Here is an 11,243-nt window from a genome sequence, read left to right on the forward strand (position 1 = left end):
TTTTAAAAGTTGGTCTTATTTTCCTGAAAATGGAGGATAAAACAAAGAGATGCAGGAATCCTGGGCCAGCTCGCCAGTGGGTGGGTGACACTAGGGGCCGCTGTGCTGCAGGGAGCGGGATGGAGCTCAGTAGGGGGCGCTGTGGCTCAGTAGGGGGCGCTGTGCTGCAGGGCGTGAGCTCAGCCCCCAGACACAGACAGATGGACGCAGGGAGGTGGCCTGGTTGGTTTGGTCATTGCCGCAGGACGCGGCTTGTTTTATTAACCCAGCGACCCCGGCCATTGCTACACGGCTGGGTCAGGAGCGCCTGGCTCTCAGGCTGCTGAGGGGCCTGGTGCCAGGGCCATGGGAGGGCACTGATGGGGGAGAGGCTGCAGGGAGAACCTGGGAGTGGGTCACACCCTGTCAGCTCCTCCCAGCTCCAAGGGGCAGCAGGGCAGGTGCCTGCTCCACTCCTGGGGCGGCTGAGCAGTGTTCAGAGCCCAGCCGCAGGGCTGGGGGTCATGCCAGACCACGCCTTGCTTGAGAGGTGAGCGAGGGGTCAGAATGGCTTTCCTGGGGATGCCAGCAGCACCAGACGCCTCCACCCAGCTCCCAGGCTCCAGCGTGGTCCCCGTACCCAGCCAGCGCCCTCTCTGCCCCCCAGCATCAGCCACTGCGCCCGAGAGTCCTGGTGCCCTTCCGACGTGGGGCGTCCCCTCTGTGTCCTGGGGAGAGAAAATGTGAGCGAGCTTAGCCACACACACTGCAGCCACCAGCCCTACTGCCCCCGATCCGGGGCACCCAGCACCTAACCCTGCCAGCCCCGATCCAGGGCACACAGCACCCAGCCTTGCCACCTGATCCGGAACACCCAGCCCCCAGCCCTGCCGCCCCCCGGTTTCACTGCCCCAGCCTAAGTCCCCATCACCTCACCCAGATCACAACAAGGCTCTGACTGGTTGGTCTTGGGCCTTGGCCAGCATCTTGTGCTGGAGGCATGGAGGCTGGAACACACCCAGTAATATGGGGGCATCTCCCTGAAACCCCCCAGCAGATGCTGAGCTGAGGCAGAAGGCCACGTTCCCTGGTCGGGCTGGAGGTGCCACTAGGATTGAGCTGCTCCTGTAACCTCCTCCCCCAGAGCCTGTGCTCCAACAGCAGGGAGTTCCACCGGGCCCAGCTCTCTAGCACACCCACTACCCCCCAGCACCCCCTGCTGCTCCCTGTGTCTTAGTGCCATGGCTGGGGGGGTGCCAGCTGTGCATGCCCCTCATTACCCCCCAGCGCCCCCTGCTGGCCCCTGCACCCCACAGCCATGCCACGTGTGAGCCAGCTGTGCATGCCCCTCATTACCCCCCAGCGCCCCCTGCTGGCCCCTGCACCCCACAGCCATGCCACGTGTGAGCCAGCTGTGCAAGCCCCCCATTGCTCCCCCCAGTGCCCCCTGCTGGCCCCTGCACCCCACAGCCATGCCGCGTGTAAACCAGCTGTGCAAGTCCCCCCGTTACCCCTCAGCGCCCTCTGCTGGACCGTGTGCCCCTCACTCATGCTGGATGTGAGCCAGCTGTGCATGCCCCCTGTTACCCCCCAGTGCCCCCTGCTGGCCCCTGTCCCACACGGCCATGCCGCTTGTGTGTCAGCTGTGCAAGTCCCCCATTGCTCCCCCCAGCGCCCCCTGCTGGGCCCTGGGCGCCACAAACATGCCGGTTGTGCAGACACACACCCACGCTCCCTTCACCCCCAGCGCTGGGCCCCACTCACCCGACTCCTTATATGGGCGGGGCAGCAGCGCAAGCTCACCTCAGCACCGCGTATGTCACCGGGTCCTCGTTCTTGGGGGGCAGCGTCTGAAAAAGAGCCCGGCGGGGTCGGGTCAGGCTGCTCTGCGCATGGGGACCGTGGCTTGGGCATGCCCTTCTGCCCGGGAGGTGCCAGGCCCCACCCAGCCTAGGAGCAGAGGGGTTAGCAAATGCCATTGCAGAGTCTCTGCCCAGGTGAGCAGCCCCCCACGCTCAGCCCCAGGGCAGCAGGGTTCCCCCAGGCCAGGTGCTCAGCCGCACAGCAGCAGGGTCCCCCCAGATGCGCAGTGGGGTCACACACCCCCAGGGTTGCTGGGACAGGGTCAGCTCCTGCTGCAGTGGGGCAAGCCCATGGCCCTCAGCCTCACTCTACACCTCCCCCAGGCAGAGTCACCCAGCCCAGAGGCCCCCAAACGAAGCCGAGGTGGGGGGGCAGAACTTACCCTGGGGCTGCAGAACTGGCCAATGGCAGCATCTGAGAGAGAGAGATGGGGTGGGGTGAGATTGGAGCACGACTGGGTAGGTCCCACAGATTCCCACCCCAGACACCCCCACCCCTGAGTACGGGGAGCCCTGAGACACCCCGCATGCCTCCATCCCCAGTGCTGGGAGCTCCCAGACCCCCTCCCCATTTCCTCCATCCCCAGTGTATGGAGCTCCCAGACCCCCCCTCCACTCTTCCATCCCCAGTGCGGGGAGCTCCCAGACCCCCACCCTCCACTCCTCCATCCCCTGTGCAGAGAGCTCCCAGACCACCCCCACATTTCCTCCTTTCCCAGTGAGGGGAGCTCCCAGACCCCCCTCCCACGCACTCCTCCATCCCCAGTGAGGGGAGCCCCCAGACGTCCCCATCTCCTCCATACCCAGTGTGGGGAGTCCCCAGACACCCCCGCCTTGGGTGACCAGATGTCCCAATTTTATAGGGACAGTCCTGATTTTGGGGTCTTTTTCTTATATAGGCTCCTATTACCCCTTACCCCATTCTGATTTTTCACACTTGCTGTCTGGTCACTCCCCCCCACATAGCTCCCACTGGGGTCCTTCCCTCACCAGCTCCCCCTGGCCCCTTCCGGCGTCAGGCCCGGCTCTGTACATGGACACGGTGCCACCCCACCCCCTTCAGCCTATGGACGCGCACGGCGGGGACCCCCACGCAGGGCATGGGGTGGGCGGTCACTGTGGGGGAAGGGGGCCTGTCTCCATCAGGCAGGGACGGTGAGATCTGCGGATGGAGAGGACCCGGGTCTTGGTGCCCAGCCTCCCGACACCAGGCTGGGGGAGCCTGGCGGGTCCTCACAGTGCAGCTGCTCCTCAGTGTGTCCACCACCACCACGGCCACCGTAGGGATCACCGCCGCCAGCCTCGCCGCCAGCGGGGCCCGGCTCCCTGTGGAGGATGAGCACAGCTGACTCAACAAGAGCCAGTCCCACCGCCCCCCCAGCGCCCTCTGCGGACCTGCTCCCTCCTGGGCGCTGCCAGCGCACCCCAAACCCCGCCCCAGGAGCCAGGCAGCAGCTCGGCTGGCTGGGGAGGGCAGAGGGCCAAACGCAGCCATGGGACTGGGGAGCTGAGTGCGCCGCGGGCTGGCTACAGACAGGACCCGTGCCCAGGCGGGGCCATCCCTTCTCGTCTGTTGGGGGGATCATGGGCAGTTCGGGCATGACGCCGAAATCCACCCCGCCCCTCCCCCCCAATCCCTGCTGCAAGGGACTCCCTGGGGCATGGTGCCAGGGCGATGCCCTACAATCGCCCACCTACCTGGGTCTTCGCCAGGACGATGCCACTGGAAAGGAGAGGGAGAACGTCACTATGAACCTCACACATCAACCCCCCTTCCTCCACCAAGCTGTGGCTGTGTTTGAACCCGCTGCCAGCCCGCCCCGCTCCCTCCCCATCTAAGGGACAGCTGGCCCCCTGAGCCAGAGGGCTCCATGGCCCATATGTGGGCATGCAGCTTTCGTTCCTGGGCCCCCCTCGCCAGTCTGTCTGTCTGTCCCCATTGTCCCTGGGCTCCGGGAATCACGCCGTGGCTCCAGAGGGCGGGCTCAGCATGCCACCCAGAGCTAGCCACGCACAGGCACTGGAAGCCCATCTCTGCCTCTCTCTCCCCCGAGCCCACCCCGTTACTTACCCCTGTGCAGCCCCAGCAGCCCCAGCAGCAGGGCGCAGGGCACCGAGATGCTCAAGATCAGGTTCAGGTTCCCGGCTGGAAGAGAGCACCCAGGAGAGGCCGTGAGATCCCCGCCCAGGAATGGCCCGGGGCCAGGGCCACGCACAGACCTTGATATTCAGGCCAGCTTGGGTGGTCCCACACGGGCTCTCAGCCCTGAGAGGGCTGGCCAAGCCGGGCTGCTAGCCCGCCCCAGCTGGGCTCACCACTAGAGGGCAACACCAGCACACACAATGGGATGAGGGGCCATCCTCCCACTTGTGGAGAGGGGAATGGGACCTAGCAGTGAGCACAGGAGGGCTGGGAGCCAGGACTCCGGGGTTCAATTACTGGCTCCAACAGGGCAGTGAGGTGTGGGGGGCTGGGAACCAGGACTCCTGGGTTCTAGCCCCAGCTCTGACAATGGCTGTGTCGCTCAATGCCTTTGCCCCTCAGTTCCCTCCCTAAACATGGGCCATCGGCAGGGAATTAAGCTCCCCCCCCCCCCGCCCGGCAAGGGCCAGGGGCAGTCTCTCAGTGAGCAGGAGGGGCTTTGGGGGCTGAGAACGTCACTAGCGCTCACGCGTGGGTACCTGGGCTGGCAGAGTCGCCTCCATCCTGGGCAGGTTCCGCGTCTAGGAAGATTTGCAGTAAGGTAAGGAGGGACCCAGGGGGGCCAGGGCTGCGACACTGGCAAGGGGCCCCGGGTCCCACCTCTGGGGATGGAAGCCAGACACCACCAGAGGGAGAGAAGGGAATCCCCAAACCCTGGGCCCCCAACCCTCCCTGCCCCCTACCCTGCCCCCTTACAGCCAGGCAGGGACCTTGGCAATAACAAGAGCCAGCAATGAACCTTGCCACTGGCTAGCAGGGCTGCCCCTTATACCAGCCAGCCACTCCCCTACTACCAACCCCCCCAACCCAGCCCCCAAGTCCCTCCTAATACCAGCCAGGCCCCTCCCCTAATACCAGCCCCCCAGTCCAGCTCCCAAGCCCCTCCCCTAATACCAGCCAGGCCCCTCGCCTAATACCAGTCCCCCCAGGCCGCTCCCCTAATATCAGCCCCCCAGCCCAGCCCCCAGGTCGTTGGCAGCACCAGCCCTGGGCAGAGTTTGGGAAGGGCCCAGCAGAGGCCACTAGTGGCTCCCACGGCTCTGTGTTGCTCTCCAGGTGGGTGCTAAGCGCGGTGGGGAACAGGGAGCAGCGACAGGGGCTCCTGGCTCTCACTGGGTCCCCCAGGTCCCTGTGTCCCGATATCTGGGACCTTCAGGTCCGACCTGCTGCCTGCCCACAGCCCCCCTGCCCCTCAGCCCCCCTCCCTGCCTGGCAGTGCCCACTGTGGGTCTGGGCTCTGGCCAGGGAGCTGACACTGACCCCCAGTGAGAGAGCCAGGCTGGGCAGGCAGGGCCCGGGCTGCCCCCAGAGGAGCCGTCTCTGCCCCCAACCTGCACAGAAAAAGCCAATTGCCTCCAGGGGAAGAGGCAGCAGCCACCCGCCCTCCAGGTCTCTAGCACAGCTGATCGTCCCGCACAGCAGCATCCTCTGCCACCCCCAGCTTCGCCCAGCTACCCCGCAGGCCCAGCCCCCCATACCCTCATCCTGTCAGCCAGCACGTCTGCCCCTAGGGGCAGCAGCCTGCCTGGTTCATGGGCACCTGGCTAAATACCAGCCTGACGCTTCCTGCCTTATCCTCTCCTGCCCTGCCCCATATCCGCCCCAGCCACAGTGGCTCAGGCCCCGCTGCACAGCAGCCCCGAACCGGCTCCATGCCCACGTACAGCTCAGAGTGCTCCGGACTGCAGCTTTTCTGCCATCCCAGCTGAGCCTGTCCCAGTGCATGCTGGGAGAATGGGGGCAGCTCCGATCCCAGATGGGGGGCACATGCACACAGAGTGGCACCAGCAGCACCTGCTGGGCAGAGAGCCTGGGCCTCCTGTCAGCCCTGAGAGCTGGCAGGGGGAACGGCCAGGCAGAGAGCCCTGTGCCAGCCTAGGCTGATGGCAGGGGCAATGCACCAAGCCTGAGTCATGCCCAAGCTGGCACAAGGACTGCAGGGAAAGGGGCTGCCCCTCTGTCAGATGGGGCTTCTGGCCCCAGAGCCTGCTAGAGCCACCCCTCCAGGGCCATCCAGCCAGAGACAAGCTCCTGGGGGTGCTGCATGGTCTGGGGGTGACTCCCGCTGGGGCTAGTGGGTGGGGAGAGAGTGTCCAGGTCCCCGCTGTGCCGAGCCGCAGGGCACAGGAGCTGTTACAGCCCCACACGCAGAGTGGGGGCAGGTTCCGTGGGGCTCACCAACAGCTGGCACAGAGCCTCAGGCCCTGCTTTTGAAAGTGCCCAGCCAGTCCAGGCAGTCACTGCTCAGCCAGGCTTTCGGGCACCGCGGGGCACTCTGGGGAACCCTGGGCTTTTCTGGCTGTGTCAGCCCAGCCAGCTCCCCTAGACACAGCAGTGGGAGGTGGCAGAGAGTCCCTGCCCAGCAGGAGGGGCATGATGGGGGCTCCTGCCCAGACACCCCAGCTGCCCCGGAGCCCTCTGAGCTTGGCACAGTGACTGGTTCCTGTCCCAGCAGCGGGGTCAGGGTTGTCTCTGCCCAGCCGCTCTGGGTGGGGCAGGCCAGGGGCTCAGGGCCTCACCTGTCACGCGCAGGGTCTTGGGGGTGCTCAGGTTGGAATTAACCAGCTCGTTATTGTCACCCCTGTGCTGGTACCAGCAGGAGAAATCCTTGGCATATCCCGGTTTGGAGACGCGATGGGTGAAGTCGTAAGAGAATCGCCCGGGGGTGATCACTTGACTTGCAGCTTCCTGCCCGTCCTCGCAGAAGATAATGCGGGTCATGGGGGACTCTCCTGGGACCAGACACCTAACGGTAACCGTGTCCCCGATGGAAGCCAGGGACACGTTCAGAGACAGCTGGGGAGCCAGCAGGGGCCCTGGTGGGAGAAGCGGGAGTGAGAGCCTGGCCAGGGAGCTACCGAGAAACCAGAGTCAGACTAATATCTCGGGTGCAGCTGGTGTAGACGTACCCGGCCTAGCTAGTTCCCATAGCACAGAGTGCACATCCAGACAGGCGAGCCTGGGGAGCACTTACCAGGGGCCGGGGACCCGAGCTAGCTGGCTCAGGTACGTCTACATGAGCTGCAATCACTGCGCACAACTGCAGAATAGACAAACCCAAAGCAGGCTGTCGGGAAGGGGACAGATCCTTGGGTGGAGGGGCACAAACCACATGGGGGGCAGGTGGGAAGACCTTGAATGTGGGGGAGGGGCAGAGACCACATGGGGGCAGGTGGGGAGAAGCTGAATGTAGGGGAGGGGCAGAGACCATATGGGGTGATTGGGGAGACCCTGAATGTGGGGAAGGAGCAGAGACCACATGGGGAGGGTGGGGAGTCCCTGAATGTGGGGGAGGGGCAGAGACCACATGGGGGGCAATGGGGAGACCCTCAGTGCTGGGGGAGGGGAGAATCTCAGCCTCCCCATCACAACACCAATGAGCGTCTGGCTAGTTTTGAAGCCAATTGCAGGATTTTGGGCCTCTCTCCTGCCCTGTGAGTGCCGCGGGGCTGGCGACAAGGCGTATGCTGATAGGGGGCTGCCCTGGTGGGGACCAGCAGGTAGTTCCCCTGGCATGGGGAGGGGAACCCCCACACAGCATGGGGCCCAGGAGATTTCCCACCAGGGCAGAGCATCTGAGCCAGACACTGATTCCCAGATGGGGGTGGGGTGATTCCCCCTCTGGAGTGAGGTGCAGGGTCACTGTGGGGGATATCGGGGTCCCCTTTGCCTGGCCTGGTAGGGTCACCGATGTTCATGAATCTGCCAAAGTCTAGCAGTGTTTGGGGTTCTCTTGCAGCCCCAGCTCCCGGAGCCCTGGGATCCGAGCTGTCCCTGCTTTTGGTTAAACAAAGTCAGGTCCCAGCCCTGGGGTTTGGGAAGAGAAGCTGGAAACAGGGGCCCCAGGAGGCTCCGCTGCTGGGAGAGTGGAGGGATCCCATCCTGCTTCTCACTGGCAATGGGCCCTGGGGCCCCTGCGCTTGGCATCCTGCCGAGATGGGTTGGCTTTTCTATGGCCTGCCGGGGCACTCACCCTCCGGGCAGCAGGACTTCTGGCTGGTGAGCTGCAGAGCCGGGGCTGGAAAAGAGAGCAGACAGCAGTGATGGGGACAGGGCACAGTGAGCCAGTGAGAGCTACCATGTAGTCAACTTGCTGCATCTGAGCGCCAGGCGAGGGGTCCCTGTGTAAACAGCCTCTGTGCCCCACCCCAGAGGTGGCTGCATCTTAGCACAGGGTGAGTGGTCCCTGTATAAATACCTCCTGTGCCCCACCCCAGAGGCAGCTGCATCTCAGCACCAGTATAACCAACACCATGGCCTGCCTCAGATGAGGCCACATCTCAGAGCCAGGTGAGGGGTCCCTGTATAAATACCTCCTGTGCCCCACCCCAGAGGCAGTTGCTTCTTGGTGCCAGTTGAGGGGGTCCCTGTATAACCATCCCCCACCCCAGAGGCAGCCGTATCTCAGCACCAGACCAGGGGCCCCTGTATAAACAGACTCCATCACAGAGGGCTGCCAGATCGGGCCCAGAATCCCAGCAGTTAATTAGAGCCGCTTGTCAAGTGGGGATTTTTGCAGAGTCCCACAGGCGACGGTGCGATTCCCCCAGACGAGAGCCAGGCGTGTGACCACACAGCTCCGCTAGGCCTGGCTACCATTGGTCCTAGTCACTCTCCATCCCCCTCAGCAGCCGTGGGCTCCCAGCCAGACTCGGGGTGCTCAGCCCAGCTCTGTCTGGTTTCTCGCTGCACAGCGGCTGGTTTCAGCCTCTTGCGTTTTTAGCACGGTTCTGCGGGAGGTAACCATGGCACTGTAGCTGCTTCCTCATTCCCTGGTGCTGTGTCCCCCCACAGCGCTGCTAGGTAGTTATACATGATGCATGCCTGCCGCTGGTGTCTACACTGCAAGGGAGCTGCTCTCAGTTCCTGCACACATTGCCAAGTGAAGCATCACCACAAACTGTGTAAAAGCCATGGAGGGGAGAGCGGCGCGGCCGGAGACTGCACACTTCTCCAGCACCCACAGCTCCAGCACACAGTCATGCAGGTCGTATCTTGTATTGGACCAGCTTCTGCTGGGGAGAGAGACAAGCTTTCGGGCCACACAGAGCTCTTCTGCAGGGCTGGGGAAGGCACTGAGTGTCGCAGCTAAATGCAAGGTGCAGCGGAGTGTGTCGCAGAAGGAGATACACAGATTGTAAGAAGAACAGGAGGACTTGTGGCACCTTAGAGACTAACAAATTTATTTGAGCATAAGCTTTCGTGAGCTGCAGCTCACTTCATCGGATGCATTCGTCTGTGAATCCCTGCGTGTCCCTGCATGTCTGTGTGTGTGAGTTCTACATGGATGTGTGGCAGAACCTGGGGGAGTTGGAGTGATGGGAAAGATCCATGTGGCGTGACAGAAACCTACTCTGCCTGGGGAGAGAGAGCAAAAGGGGGCAGCGTATGGGGTGAGATAGATAGAGGATGTGGATGGAGTTAGTTAGATAGATAGATAGATAGATAGATAGATAGATATTTGCAGTGTAGTTGTAGCCATGTGGATCCCAGGATATTAGCGAGATGAGGTGGGTGAGGTAATGTCTTTGATTGGACCAGCGTCTACAAGGATTCGCGCTTACACAGAGCTCTCCTTCAGGGCTGGGAAATGTACTCCCAGCATCACAGCTAAATACAAGGTGGCGCAGATTGTTTACCATAAAGAGTTAACCCAGATTGCTAGGGACCATTCGAGGTTACCTGGCCCATTAACACCCTTCCAGTCATAGGACAAAAGGAGGGTTATGGGTTACAGATTGATGGAATAAGCCATAAATCCAGTGTCTTTATGAAGACCATGATTTCTGGTGCCTAGCAAAGTTGGCTTCATAACTTTTGGTCCTATGACTGGAAGGGTGTTAATGGGCCAAGTAAACAATCTGCGCCACCTTGTATTTAGCTGTGATGCTGGGAGTACGTTTCTACAACTATACCGCAAATATCTATCTATCTATCTAACCACATCCACATCCTCCATCTATCTCACCACATCCGCTGCCCCCTTTTGCTCTCTCTCCCCAGGCAGAGTAGGGTTCTGTCATGCCACATGGATCTTTCCCATCACTCCAAATCCCCCAGGTTCTCCCACACATCCATGTAGAACTCACACACACAGACACACGCAGACATGCAGGGACACGCAGGGATTGACAGATGCTCATTCGCACAAGCACACACACAGGGACGTGGACACACACTCACACACGCAGGGACACACAAACGTGCACATACGGACATGCGCACACACACACAGTGTACACACACACAGGGACATGCATACACATATGCAAGGAGATACAAACATGCACACAGATACAGGGACACACACACACAGGGACATGCATACACACATACACATGCAGGAACACAAGCATGCACACACACACGGACATGCATGCACACACAGTGTACACACAACACACATACACAAACACATGCAGGAACACACACACACAGACCCCCCGACCCCCGTGAAGATGCGCGCTGGCCGCACACTCACCGAGCAGACACAGCCAGAGACTGAGCGCCATCGGGGGATCCTGTGTGATGTCTGTGCCAGGGGTCTGAGAAAGAAGTGAAGCTCCCGTGTCTGTGCGAGACTGGGACCTCTTCTCCTTTCCTCACCAGGGGTGGGAGCATCCTGTTCTCCCCTCCCCCAGCCACCCACTCTCTGCCGTGACGCCCTGGCCAGCAGGGGAGAGTGTGAAAGCCCCAGTCCCTCCCGCGCTTCACTCCTGCCCCCACCTGCATTGCTGCTCCCCAGACAGGACAGCCTGGGTGCCGGAGAGCAGGGGGCAGCCAGGGGCCAAGAGGCTCCCAGTGCGGGTGCACAGCTGGGCTGGATCAGCACGGCCAGGGAAGGGGGATCGCCTCTGTGTCTGGCATTAGTGAGACCAGTAATGGCCCAGGTCGGGTGTCCTCACTGCAAACAGGACAGGGACTAGCGGGGAGGGGTCAGAGAAGAGCTACAAGAAGGATTAGAGGGCTGGGAACCTGCAGGGCAGGGAGAGGCTGAAGGAGCTCAGTGGACTCAGTGTCTCTGCCCAGAAGAAGGTCAGAGGAGCCGCGATCCCTGGCCTCTGGGTACCTGCCCAGGGAGGAGATTTCAGAGAGCAGGGGGCTCTGTGCTCCCCCGGCAAAGGCAGAGCCGGACGCACTGGCTGGAGCTGACCCCAGACAGATGCAGGCTGGGAAGAAGGGACAGATGTTTAGGGGAC

The 11,243-nt window shown here is 62.2% G+C and overlaps 1 long non-coding RNA gene across 1 annotated transcript; it reads right to left on the reverse strand.

Annotated features, from left to right (window-relative positions):
- LOC114018216 lies at nucleotides 1–10,579 on the reverse strand. The gene is made up of 10 exons (XR_005223161.2): nucleotides 10,526–10,579; nucleotides 8,018–8,062; nucleotides 6,564–6,860; nucleotides 4,524–4,565; nucleotides 3,913–3,987; nucleotides 3,540–3,564; nucleotides 3,079–3,167; nucleotides 2,225–2,256; nucleotides 1,783–1,829; nucleotides 1–707 (listed from the first exon to the last, which is right to left on the reverse strand). It is a non-coding gene; the product is annotated as an uncharacterized LOC114018216 (long non-coding RNA).
- Nucleotides 10,580–11,243: the final 664 nt, after the last annotated feature.

This window comes from Chelonia mydas, chromosome 23 (assembly GCF_015237465.2).
Source record: "Chelonia mydas isolate rCheMyd1 chromosome 23, rCheMyd1.pri.v2, whole genome shotgun sequence".
Lineage (NCBI taxonomy): Eukaryota > Metazoa > Chordata > Testudines > Cheloniidae > Chelonia > Chelonia mydas.